This window comes from Sitodiplosis mosellana, unplaced genomic scaffold (genome assembly GCF_009176505.1).
Source record: "Sitodiplosis mosellana isolate CC-2019 unplaced genomic scaffold, AAFC_SMos_1.0 Smas_scaffold_2, whole genome shotgun sequence".
NCBI lineage: Eukaryota > Metazoa > Arthropoda > Insecta > Diptera > Cecidomyiidae > Sitodiplosis > Sitodiplosis mosellana.
This window is the reverse complement of record NW_022595245.1, coordinates 4,735,883-4,748,842: the sequence shown is the minus strand read 5'-3', so window position 1 is coordinate 4,748,842 and position 12,960 is coordinate 4,735,883. Positions and strand designations below refer to the sequence as shown.

General features: G+C 38.0%; 1 protein-coding gene across 11 annotated transcripts in view; it reads right to left on the bottom strand.

Annotated features, from left to right (window-relative positions):
• Positions 1 to 12,960, bottom strand: part of LOC129565296 (tyrosine-protein phosphatase Lar) — a 396,243-nt gene that overhangs the window by 257,331 nt on the left and 125,952 nt on the right. For all 11 annotated transcript variants that reach the window (XM_055440021.1, XM_055440015.1, XM_055440016.1 and 8 more), the window contains one exon: positions 4,784 to 4,826. The gene's annotated coding sequence lies outside the window, so the exon portion shown is untranslated. The remainder of the gene's footprint in view (positions 1 to 4,783; positions 4,827 to 12,960) is intronic.

Below are 12,960 nucleotides of genomic sequence, written 5' to 3'. Positions count from 1 at the left end.
CTCTCTCTCTCTCTCTCTCTCTCTCTCTCTCTCTCTCTCTCTCTCTCGCTGACTCGTTCCATTCTCCTTAGCCCAGTGCATATAAAATGAACGTTCGCGCGCCATGAGCAGAGTCAACAGAAAATAAATAGAGAAAATGGCATGTGGAATATTGCAGATAAAAGAAATAATCGTCTAATGATACTTGGTGTCACAATAGGGCGAAAGAGTTTTCGTTCTCTGTCTCACTGTGTGAAATGAGTGTGCAAGTGATAAGAAAAACACGCATCACAACTACGCAAATATATGCAAAAGAAGAACCGGGACACTGGTAACAAAAACGATTTGGTGTTCCACCCCGAAGAAGGAAAAAAAATGGTGACGAAGAAATTGACGCTGAAAAAAAGGCCAGCGAAAACATCGCCGTGTCAAATAGAAACGGGCAAAAATTCCGCCAACGCAGCAGCATATCAGTGGAAAAAAAAAGCGCTAAGAAAGTCACAATCGAGACGAAATGTACGAGAAAATGACAATGAGATGACGAAGAAAAGCACATGCGACCGATCCGGCAGCCAAATGCGTTGATAATTTTTGCCATTTAAATTTAATGGATATGATTGGAGCTTTCCACTATCTTTGTCACGCTGTAGCGCCTCCAAATGACAATAATCATGTTGCAATATGTGCAATTTCACTGGCATTCTCTTCCCTGACACCAGAGATGACTAAGCGCACGCTCAGTAGCGTATTCAGCAACTCAACTGAGAGTCGTTTTCTGCTCTGTGCGTTTACACTCACTTCGTTATGAGTTTATGTGCGCACTCTGACTTTGTTGTTAAGAAATGTGTGCGCACTCTAACTCTGTTGCCTATTATGGTTTATACACACATATAAAGAGTTGAGTGTGTATTGTCTTATTCTTTTCTTTGTGTTTCTTTCTTTGTATATCCTCTCTATTGTTTCTTCGTTGTGTACGAGTGCGGTGTAGCGCACTCCGTTGGTGCGCTTATACTCTCTTCATGGAGTGGGTTTGTTTGTGCTGCAGCGCAATATCGCACTGAGCATGTTTTAAGCACGCAAACTCAGTGTCCGTGCGGCCGTTGCTCGGTCACTCGGTGCGCTTCAGTCATCTCTGCCTGACACGGGTTTAAAGCCATTTTTTTTGTTCTTTCCCATCGTTTTAAGTCATTTTTCTTCCGTTCCATCGATCGGCTGCTCTCGCGAATCTATACGACACAAAGCATGTAATTTATAGGTTTGTCATTTGACATCGTATTCGGCGAAATTAAGTACATATTTGGGGCGGTATTTTTAGCTGTGTAACATTTAGCTGAGCGTGAGTACGAATGATTAGGGATGATTTTTCCCTTGTAACATTTGAAATTGTCGAAATGTCACGTGGTTTGATGCCTTGTGACACAATTTTACTTATTGCTTATTGTTCACATCGTTCAAGTACGCACTCACTTTTTGTTGATACACTGACGCCCGTATTTATCGGCTTAAATTCTCGCCGAGCATTTCTTTGTGTGGCAAACCGTACGCAACAACCGCAATCGAGGGAAATGATAACGCACAAATTTGTTGAACTAAGCACATTTCCAAGCAACATTGGAAGCAAATCGTCCCATTGTCTCCTGTCATCGAAGCCACATCCGCACGAAGCGTCCGCTACTTCTTCGGTGTCTATTTATTGATCTCTCTCACTCGATGGATGTGAAAAATGACGGTGAATTTATCTTTTATGTTGACTGAAGCATTTTAAGTGCCATAAATACCCTCCGAAAAAAGTAGAAGCGAGCATCAAATGTGTGCGTGATGGTTCGAACTATTTTCAGTTTGTGGTGACTCTTCGGTTTCACATTCCTCCTTCTGAGAGAAGAGGGATGAAATACGATACATAACCTGTTTGATTTTGCTCGCAGAGCTACTTGAGCACAAACACACGAGCAGCAATGGAAGGAAAATCGATTTTTCCGGTGCTGCATTGAATTGCTTAAATGGGACAAGCACCACTATTTCACAAAGAGACACATCTTCTATCTTCCTCTCCATGTGTATGTGCATGAGTGTTGGCTAATGTGTGACCATTTATTGAATCATATGGCAATGAAAATCGCGTTCGACGCCGATATCGAACATCCTCATGCTGTGATTTCATCTGAACATAGACAGGCACTCGCTCGCCTACACATGCGAACAATTCAGCGAATCAAGCTGTGTTTATGATGCCAACAGTCATTCCAATCATAAATGAACATGGGGCCGATTATGCGTTGGTTGGCACCACGTGCCATGACAATGTCTCTATCTTCCGTATCAATAAGTCGTTGCGAAAATCGAAAACCGAAAATCGAAGATTATTTCCTTTTTTCAATATGATTTTCCCGTCACAATGGCTCTCAACCAGATGATGAGGGCCCGAGACGAGAAAAAAAAACGAACTTAAACAAACTGCTCCATTTCGCTCGAGCATTTTTTGTTTTGTTCGACACTGATAATGACGCAATGGCAAGAAAATGCAAAGTTTGCGATTGAAACGAACAAATTGAAAACTATTTTAACTTGCAAATTGTGTTTCAGCATGATATCATGCGATGCATTTGGATCGATATCGTTTAAAGCAGCCGCTGCTCTTCAGGATCAGTAACATTAAAATTGCTCTGGCATTTTCATTTTGAACAACTTCATTTCGAATGCCTCGATGAGTAAGAGTGGGAGAAAGAGAAAGATACTTCATCAAGCAAAACTGTTAAGTGGAAATATTTTCATATTGTTTCCACATCCACGCGAACACACACACACACACACACACACACACACAATACATACACGCATAAGCCTTAGCTTCTTTGCGCTTCGACAAAAATGCTTCTTTGTTAACTTTTAATTGGAATAATTTGTTTCTTCTGCGTAGTTATTTCGACTTTACTCTTGATAGGGCCACACTGGCTTTTTTGCATACAAAATCGTTGTTAAAATGAGATTTTTGCAAAATTTCATTGATAATAATAGGTGAAACTTGATCGCATTCGAAGAATGGTTTTTGGTGCGCAATTTAAATGTTTGATATGGTAAAATTGTCCGAAGCCATACTAGAATTGAGCAGAGAAACCCTCTTGCAAACTGATTTTCCGAGAAAAAAATCACTTTTCAAGCTGATTTTCTCCGCAAAATTCGTCGTTCGAGGAACAAGTACCCCAATCATCGTTGAGCTCAATTGATTTTCATTTTTGAATCTATTTCTCAATTTTAATAGTCTCTTTGATTTGCAATGAATCGTTTTTCCATGACCACTTTACAGTGAATCTCTATTTTCCCTTTCGATTTTGCTTTGTTTCGACGAATCACCCATGTATTGAGTCGAACGTTCGAGTTAAGCATGGTAATGGGGTATGAATCACCGAATGTATCATGACGTCGTGCGTCACGAGGCAACAACCGTCGATTTTTCAACTTCAAGCCGGATAAATGAATCATTGTCAGATGGAGATTGCATGAAAAATGCTTTGCCCATAAATAAATTGCTGAAGGCGGCGCCGGTGAATATTCGCCACTTCACCGAAAAGAAGGAACAGGAGAAAATGTCTCTACATTTCATTAAACAAATTTAAATGAAATGATTTTGTCAACCCCGTCAATGTTGATCTTGTGCGAGTTCTGATTCTCAAAAGTTCTTCTTTTGTTCTGAACTTTTTGATAACCAAATTTTATTATTCAACGCTTGATTGCGTTCTATGTGACCACACAAAAAAGACAATAGCACTTATTATCAAAAACAAAGTGGCCAATTGTTTTTGAAACGGATTGCATTACAAATGTCTGCCGAAATTCCTTGTGATTTCTCAAAAGAGGAAACAAAGGTGCGTTTCATTCATCAAAATGTTGATTTGGCTGGTGAATCGCCTAGTGGAATGGCTTATGAAAATAATACCAGCACATTTACCATCCAATGATACCGTCAAACAAAATTTGCCCGAAAAATCGTCAACGAAACACAAAAGGCGATAAGTAGATTACGTCGCTTTGGTCTTTTGCGAAAACAGAAAAATCACTGTTTATTTCCGTGTTTTCCTTTCTTTCAACTCTGGTTGATAGCATTTTATGATTTAATTAATCAAAAAAAAACGCTGTCTTCCCTTCTATTGTCCATCTCATCTAAGAACAAAGAACATGATCTTCTGTTTTTGTTACACAAATTATCATATGAAACCCGACTTTGGTTTGAGATGGAAAACTTCTTTTTTCTTGTGTTAGTTCCGAAAATATCTTCAAACGTTGTGTGATAGCGGTTAAAAAAGGTTGAAGAATGAAATCATTAACATCTTTTCAACCATAAATCCATCCTAAAGGAGAGATAATTTCTGAATGATTCCCATTCAGAGTTTTTCTTCTTCCCTTGCTGTTGTCGTTTTTATTTAAATTTTTTCTTATTGTTATTCAACAATGCCAAAAAAATGTGTTTTCCATCGAGGAATTTGATGCTTATTTTGACCTAAAAAAACACTTGACGAGGGTTGTTCACTTTTTGGGCACTTTATATGCTGCCGTTCAAACTAACGTTTATTTTTAGATTGAATTCCACGGAAATTGTCTTAACATTCCTTCGAATTGAATTACTCCCCTGGCAACTGTATGGGCAAAGTTACCAAGAAACTTTATGAGGCAAACAGGGCGCAACTTCATGACCATTTCAAATAGCCTATTTGTGTGATCATAAATAATATCATATGATTCGTTGAAATAATTTCATTAGATGCAAGAGATGAAAAAAGAAAATAATGTCTTTCAAAGACCTACTTACGTTTTTCCTGTTGAATGAATGGCTATTAAGGATTCGTTGGAATCTGAAACGAGAAAAAAGACGTTCAAATTAAATTTTATGCAAAATACTGAAATGGGATTCGTCAATTGCTCCCACTTTCAGTTCATTCAAGGTTGAATTTTATTCGGAGAAACTAATATTAAGGCGAATTCACGTGGCATTGTCAATGTTGAAGTGAGACTCAATTCGCTTAATGAGCAATGTGATTTTGATTCCGAGCAAAACATGTTCCTTTTTCGAGCGTAGAAAAAATGTGTATTCATAAGAAAATGTGGGTATTAATTGTGGTTATCGTTCATTTCTCGATAAGAATTGATTGAATTTGTACACTTCGATGGCGAATAATTCCGAGATTAACCTTTTAAAAAGGAAGTAGAACAAATATGTCGGCCCCATAGGCAGATGTGGCTGTATGTAATTCGAAATGAATAAAACATTGCGTTGTAATGAATGTCTTTGTGCGGCAAAAGAGAAAAAGCAGCGCTTTTCACACTCACGTGGATACGGATCGATAGCGCACATGACAAATCGAGAGGGAAATCATGATACTACTTTCGGGTGCATCGCATTGAAATCGTCAACGTATTCGTGCTCAACGATGCACAACCGAAACGAAACTGACCGCGCGTTGATTCTCTCATCATCAAATTATTTTAATGAGATCATAAACGGAATGGCCCAGTGAGCAATGAAATAGATTCGTTTGGAGTGCGTGACAGGCGACAAAACACACAGAGTATCATCACTTGCCCGCTGTCTGATGTCATTTCAAGTTGAGATGTTAGTTAGGGTATGCTCGGTTGAAATCTGGAACATTTCCTTTCACACCGATGATGAGCACTTTTCCTCAACGAAAATATCCATTTTGGAAATGGAAAAAAGGACGGTCGCATTGTTTTATGAAGCGTTACAAAGACAAAAATCCGATTCAATGAACAAACCAATTAGAATCCGTCGCTCAGGTCAGTGATTTCGTTGTCGAATGTGGTTAAAGATGGAGCCTTTTCTGATTAAAACCCAAACTGTTTTGATTAGTCCAAAAGTTTTTGGTGGGCATTGATGAAGCTGTTTAATTTTATTCAAGGAATATATTCCAAGAATCAGACTGTGAATGAAACTTGGAACGAAAATGCTTGCTGAAAAGCTCGAATTTGATGTCGTATCGTTTCACTGTGAAAAATTGTGAAGTTGAATGAATTTGTATTGTGACATACTTAAAACCCCAACTGGAAAATCCCTTGTTTTTGGCAGCGATGCAAATCCTTTTAAAACGATGGTAAAAATCGATGACAGTCAATTTGATAGCAGATATCAACACTTTGGCATCTTCGATATCATTTGGATCACACACATACACCGTGAGAGAGAGGGAGAAAGAGAGAGTGTGTAAAAGAGTGAGTGAACGAAAAGACTTTGAGCAAGCGAAAGCTCTTTATCAAATGTATTCGATTGACGAATGATTCGCACATGGAATTATATTCGTTCATGAGCGAAATGATTTTGTGTTTGACAGAGAAAAAAAAATTACCATAAACATGAAAACACCATTCGTGAATGTTGGTTGTGGCACTTGTAACACTTTTTCTTTCTTTCTTTCATCCAGTCTCTCTCTCTCTCTCTCTCTCTTTTCTCTCTTCGAGCAATTTCTGACACCTCCATTCGCACACGCAAAGCAAAAATAGAACGCACGTTTCTTCGTCGCGTGTTTTTGTTTGGATAAATTGGTGGATGAAAAAGAAAGAAAAAAAAATTGTGTGTTATTCGGATTTCGCGTTTGCCATGCATTCCACGTATACGGGTGTCAGATTAGAAACGAAAATCCCCGGTTGTGCCACCAAACATTCACATATGCTGTGTTTGATTCGTTGTTCGCATATTTAATAAGTCGAGATTTATATTTTTCGCGCTCACAAACTCACCGAATTTCAACCAGCAATCGCTTTGTTCTATGCTACGCGGAATAAAATTAAAAACGACTACTTCGTTGAAATGTATGGCAATTTCTTTGCATCACAACAAACGGCAAATCCATTGCGCCATGAAAATGGAAAATGAATTCGTCGCATGAATTTTTTTCACCTTTTTCTGTCCCCCTCGCCTATTTTCGCTCATTCGGTTGATATATTTATTTTTTATCTGAACAAATATAGAAAGGCAACAATTTATTCCATAGAAAATTTCATCGGTAAACACACATATACACTCCCCCCAAAAAAAACACTGATCTAATGTAATATTCTCAAGGATCCATTTACCAAACCAAAAATGGAACAAGCAACAGTATGGAAAAAATGCGACAGCACGATACCGATTCTGAAGAATAACGTTATTTGTTTATTATTATTTATAAGAAAATTCAAGCCAACGATACACACACTACGCACAACAGGCGCGCGCACTCTCTTTTTTCTGGTCTTTTTCAATTGTCATCAATTCGATTTACCAGACAAACGTAACCGAAATAAAAACGGAACATAAAATGACAGTTATATGGAGCTTGCACACTGGAATTGAGATGATGAGAATCAGCGCGAGAATGGAGAAAAATGACATGCAAAGGAACAAGCGGGACAAAACCTGAAATTTTAACATTATGAACACAAAAGTGTCATGAATAAAATAGAGATATGATCGGTTCGTATCCCATGCGACGGGAAACGTACCGAAACCACTCTTTTTTTCCATCAACATTGTGCTTACTAGACTAGACATTGATTCTTCTTCAGTTGCTAAGTCGCTGGTTGCAGCTATTTTGATCATCATTATTATCACATCAAACAAATATGTTGACTTTGACACATACTCAATCGAATGAATCAATTTTGATGGGAATTTTTTTCGCTCTCGTTTTTCACCGTCACTGAAATAAAGCTTGAAAATGGATGCTTGTTAGCAATTTATTAAAAGAAATGATTGATTTGAATAAATTGCATGGCTATGATAGGGAGAATAAAAGAGACAATAGCTCTTTTCGGAATCATTCATTTGAATTAACGCCGCTTTGACTTTCGAAAATTTAACACAATGTCTACAGGCTTTGTGTCTCGGTTTTTCTGTCGACATTGCAACGCGTCACATTCTGTCGAAATCGATTTTTGTTTTGAATTGAGCAATTAGTTGCAGACGGTTTGTGTATCGTGTCTAATTTGGTTGCCAAGTGATTTTTGAGAATAAATTACTCTTCCACTCTGACCATTAGATTTCTCCTCTCGCTCTCGCTTTCTCTCCGTCTTTTTCTCACTCTGTCTCTCTTACTCCTAGCTATTTGTGAAGACTGAAGGATGTTTGCGTTGTTGGTTGTTATGCGGTTTAGTTGGCATTAACGGGAATTAATTCGGAAATGAGGGAATCGTTGCCAATGGCAAAATTAGGCTTAAGATAGATGACAAAACGCACATACACATACACTCACCAAGCCCGAGACATTTGAAATGTGTGGATGCATTGATAATATCATGGATGAAAGACTGTATAATTTGTCATGAACATAGACAAAATCGAGAGGTTTCACCAAATGTATTATTTCAATTAGACTAGAGAATGACATCCATCGAGTGTATGGAACAAGTAGCGTCGTATCGTACTTCAGAAGACAATGTTTAAATGTCTCATGGAATATGCGACATCGACAATTCTCTAACGTGTTGCTGTCAAATCAAATGCTTAACCTCATTAAGTTCCCGAAACAACGGAAATGAGTGCGGCGCGAGGGAAATTAGACGCCCAAAATTGATGGAATATCTCTCATGAATTTATTCGCCCGAATTCAGCCCGAGCCAAAAAGCTTTCCACTAGGTGGAACATTTTATTTATAGAACATCGAGCGACGCACGTTGAGCGTCTACTTTTTATCAAATGGGCCATATTCAGTAAGTAAGCTGCATATAGGATTCATAGAGGCGCCATCTATCGCTGAGTTTTTGAACTCTTATGTATTCCATTGACTTCAATGATATATTTGGGAGACATAGTGGCGCCACGCTTTATTCTCATGCTTTATTCGTAAAGTTTTAGAAGAAAGTTCATACGCTGTCATCAATGTATTTACATTGGCTGTATGGTCTCATTGCTTTTTATACAGTGCAAAGAAAAAAATGTCAGTGAACCTTGATTCAAATATAAATTTGACAGTACGATATATTAAAGATTGGTTCTGTGTTTCGATTAATAAAATGGTATTCGCGTCAAACACGACTTTTCGTTTCATTTATTATTATTACTACTGTTTCCATCTCGTTTATTTTTAGACAATTCAATTTGATTTTTCAGGAAAATTGAATATTTTATCGACAAATTCTAACGCTATTTCCAAAATGACAATTTCTAGGAATCGAATATATATGAATTTTGATTTGAATGCTAGGCCTAAACTAGTTGTGGTATGCGACAAATCGAAAAACAAAACAAATCAAATGAAATCCATTTGAAATGTAATATTCACCGTTTTACGGATAAATATCGGATAAAAGTCTTGTTTGTTGGCTTAGCAAACATGGTGGTTGGTGTGCATGATTCAATGCGGAGTTTTTGCGTCGAATACCAATAGAAATGAATGCAAATATTTCGGCTGTTTTCATGTAGCAACAGATTAATCGATTGAATGAATTGATACACATAAATCCGATAGGTGTATGATCGGGCTAAACACTTGCCTCCCCTCATCTCCGAACATTGAATCGAATGTAATTTTCATGTCGATTTGTTGCAAAATATCGCATCCAGGTGTGGACAAACACATACTCCAGCAGAGAACGGCAGTGAGCAAGTGCACATCAAATGGTATGCAAAGAAATTGCATTATGTTGACTGAAAATCCATATGCTCATCTGTCGTTATCAATGGATATTTCGATTCGGATGATCGAAATTTAATTTACATGCAAACGAAATAATCGGCAAATGGAAAATCGGCCTGTAACTCATTTGCAGCAACATTGAGATAGTGAATGAATGATAGTGAGAGAGTGGGTGTGAATGAGAGAGAGAGAGAGGAACAAAAAGGAACAGAGTGCAGACGAGACACGCAATTGGTTTTTTAGCCAAAAATCGAAAACGAAAATGACTCGAAATCATATCCGTAACTGATGCGCCGCAGACGCAATCGAATGCGAACGAAAAGAGAAACATTTGAAATGAATGGTGGCCGACCAGTCAGCCAGATAAAGTGAGAAGTAGAATATCTGTGTGCATTGTGCAGTGCAAAATTGTTGAAAGCATCAGTCGTCATTGAACAGCATTCGGCCATATTTCAGACATGAATTTCCTCTGCATGTTCAATTTCGTCCATTGTATCGACATTCCGGTTGCACAAAACCCACCGTAACACAATAAGTGTTCAATCATTTTCCAATTTCGCATGAAACACAGCATCAGCATCAGCAACAGTATATAGGTGCAGAAAATCGCATTGTGTGCTTTAGCACGCTAATTTAGCACGTTGTTCCCCGAAAAATCGATTGGATCGAACGGGCAAAAACACAATAACCATTAGAAATGGTATGTGTGTATGTGCGTGCAATGTGCATATATCGAAGTCATAAGCTCGAAAATCGAATAAATTTTAACCGTATTATATGTTTTATAGCTGTCCTTCCTGGATGAGTGAACCAGTAAAACCGAAAATATGTGTGCCTGTTCATTGTCTCTTCGTCATCCTCTTTCTCTCTTTCCTGCATCTCCGTCGCTCTTTTTTGTACTTCCACTGTGTGTGTTGTGTGTAGACAATTGTATAACCGCCACACATGTACTGCACATTGTGTGTGTATGTGTTTATTTAATCGATCAATTGACGTTATCCATTCGAAATGGTCGCTGAAAGATTCAATGTAAAACAAATAGCCGCGCAAAGTATCTAGCCCAAAAGAGTCGATGTAAAAACAATCGAAAATTGCATTTGTACATCATACAACGCGCGCATAACAACGAAATAAATTGAAAAGGATGGTCGGTCAAGCCATTTCCACATATGCAACGGTACAATGTGATAGTATACCACTACCAATGCCATTGTCGCCATCACCATTGTCGCCGTTGTAATTCTCTCCAACGCATTTGGTTTTTATAATTTGATTTTGTGTGTATGGAATGTGGCGTAACATGTTCTCCATTTTATTTTTACGATATTCAAATTTGTTTCATTTCACCGGGAATATTCAAATGGCAGTAGCGAGCATATTCAACTATCTCTCGCTCTGTTCTTTTTTATATCATTTGTCTCGCGTATACATAAAACATCGATAGAGGTGACATCAAAATATTTACAATTGCCGTATATATTTTGATCGTTGCACACGCTGCTGCAACGGATATTAAATTTCGCTCCTTCTTCTTTTTTTCAATCAATTTCTGGTTTATTGGTTTTTTATCAGCCTGCATTCAGTAGCCGTCGCCGCCGAAATGAAATTCATTTGTTGTCAATCAATACGCGAATCTCATGTTAATTTAGTTACACATTCTGACAGTGTGCAATACCGAATTCATATGAACTATGTTTGTGTCTGTTTCATTTCTTGAATTGATTGCGCCGAATGTCAGCCGACTGAACCGACATACGGAAATGAATTGGATGCGAATGTTCAAAACCGAACGATATTTCGGTTTTGATCACATTCTTAGTGCATTGATCTAGTACAGGAATTCAAGGTGTTCAATGTTCTTGAGGCAAAAATGTTCGGTCGAAACGAATTGGAAATTGTCTCGGTGAACAAGAATTCACTTGACCACAATCGATACAAGCAAGCTCGAATTTCGAATTCTAACCACTTTTACCTAACTATGCTGTGCGAACATTGCCTGTCCTGCGGCGATACAAGAACGCCGTACCTTCATCGAAGTGGTTTTTACATTCATTTGTTGCAAAATAATTGGCAAAGTTTCATTCAATTGATTGAGCACCAAACATGTGAACAGCACAATTGATTTGAACATATATATTTCTATTTATCACATCGAAACCACTTTGCCAAACTCACAACTGGGTTCGGTGCACATGTGTGTGGTAAAAGGTAAAACAGAACAACAGCAAAATTGATGCAGTTGCATTTTAGGCAAAAGGGCAAAGCGATCGATAAATTGATTTGTCTACGGGTTTAATTCCTTAATTTAAACAAATTCAAATTGAATTCTCGTTAGGAACTTTGGCATCAACGCCAATCATGCAAATTAAGTCTCTGACATCGATACAACCAACACCACCTGGACCGATCCCATCAAATTGAAATTGACCAAATAGCCCATTGAGCTGAACACGTTTATTGGATTCATGGGAGATGTGGATATTGTCAGTCAACTGCGGGTTTTTAACCTAATTCGATATTCAAACGTACACAAAAGACGATAAAATGCGATAACTTAGACACTGAGTGCTTTTTGAACGAATTTCTCTAGAACTTCTGAAGGGTTTCAGACATTTTTCTTTACATTGGATACAGTCAATTAAGTTGGTTTATTTTGCGATTTAGAAAAACTTTATTTCGTTTACTTTTGATCAAGTTGAACATTAACTGATCTCACCTCGAATTCAAGAGTTTTCCTCTCATCACGATTCCCACTTATTTTGCAATTTTTCTGAACATTTTACTTCATTTTTGTTAAAAACTCGTAAAAACCATCATTTTTCACAAGCATGTAAAAACAGTCGATTTCTAATTATCAAATGCTGAAGTTGTCACACATCCCATCGAAATTGAGCAAACGTTGAAAATTGAATGGAAACATTCAATTGGTTAACCCTTTCAACAGCTAGATTCAATCGTCTGTGTTCATGAGCAACTAATGTTCAATGGCATTCGAGTGAAGAGACAGAGTGTGTGTGTGTGTGTCAAGAACTGTTTAAACACTTGGAAAATAACTAAATTTTCTAGCTCTCTACTCTCGGGTGCAGTGTACCTCTACACAACCATCCACCCACCCATCTAAAGCATTCTTTTCACGATGCGGTTGGTGTTGCTCATCCGAACCATGCCAAGCTGCGTTGAAACAATGCACGATTTGTTCTGTCGCTTGGTAAATATTCGTTCGAATTCACACATCAATATGGATGAAAATTGTGGCTTCATTTGAATCTTTGCTGCTCGGCATTATAAATCAAAATATTTGCGATAGAGACTATGTGTGCGTGTGCGTGTGCGTGTGCGTGTGCGTGTGCGTGTGCGTGTG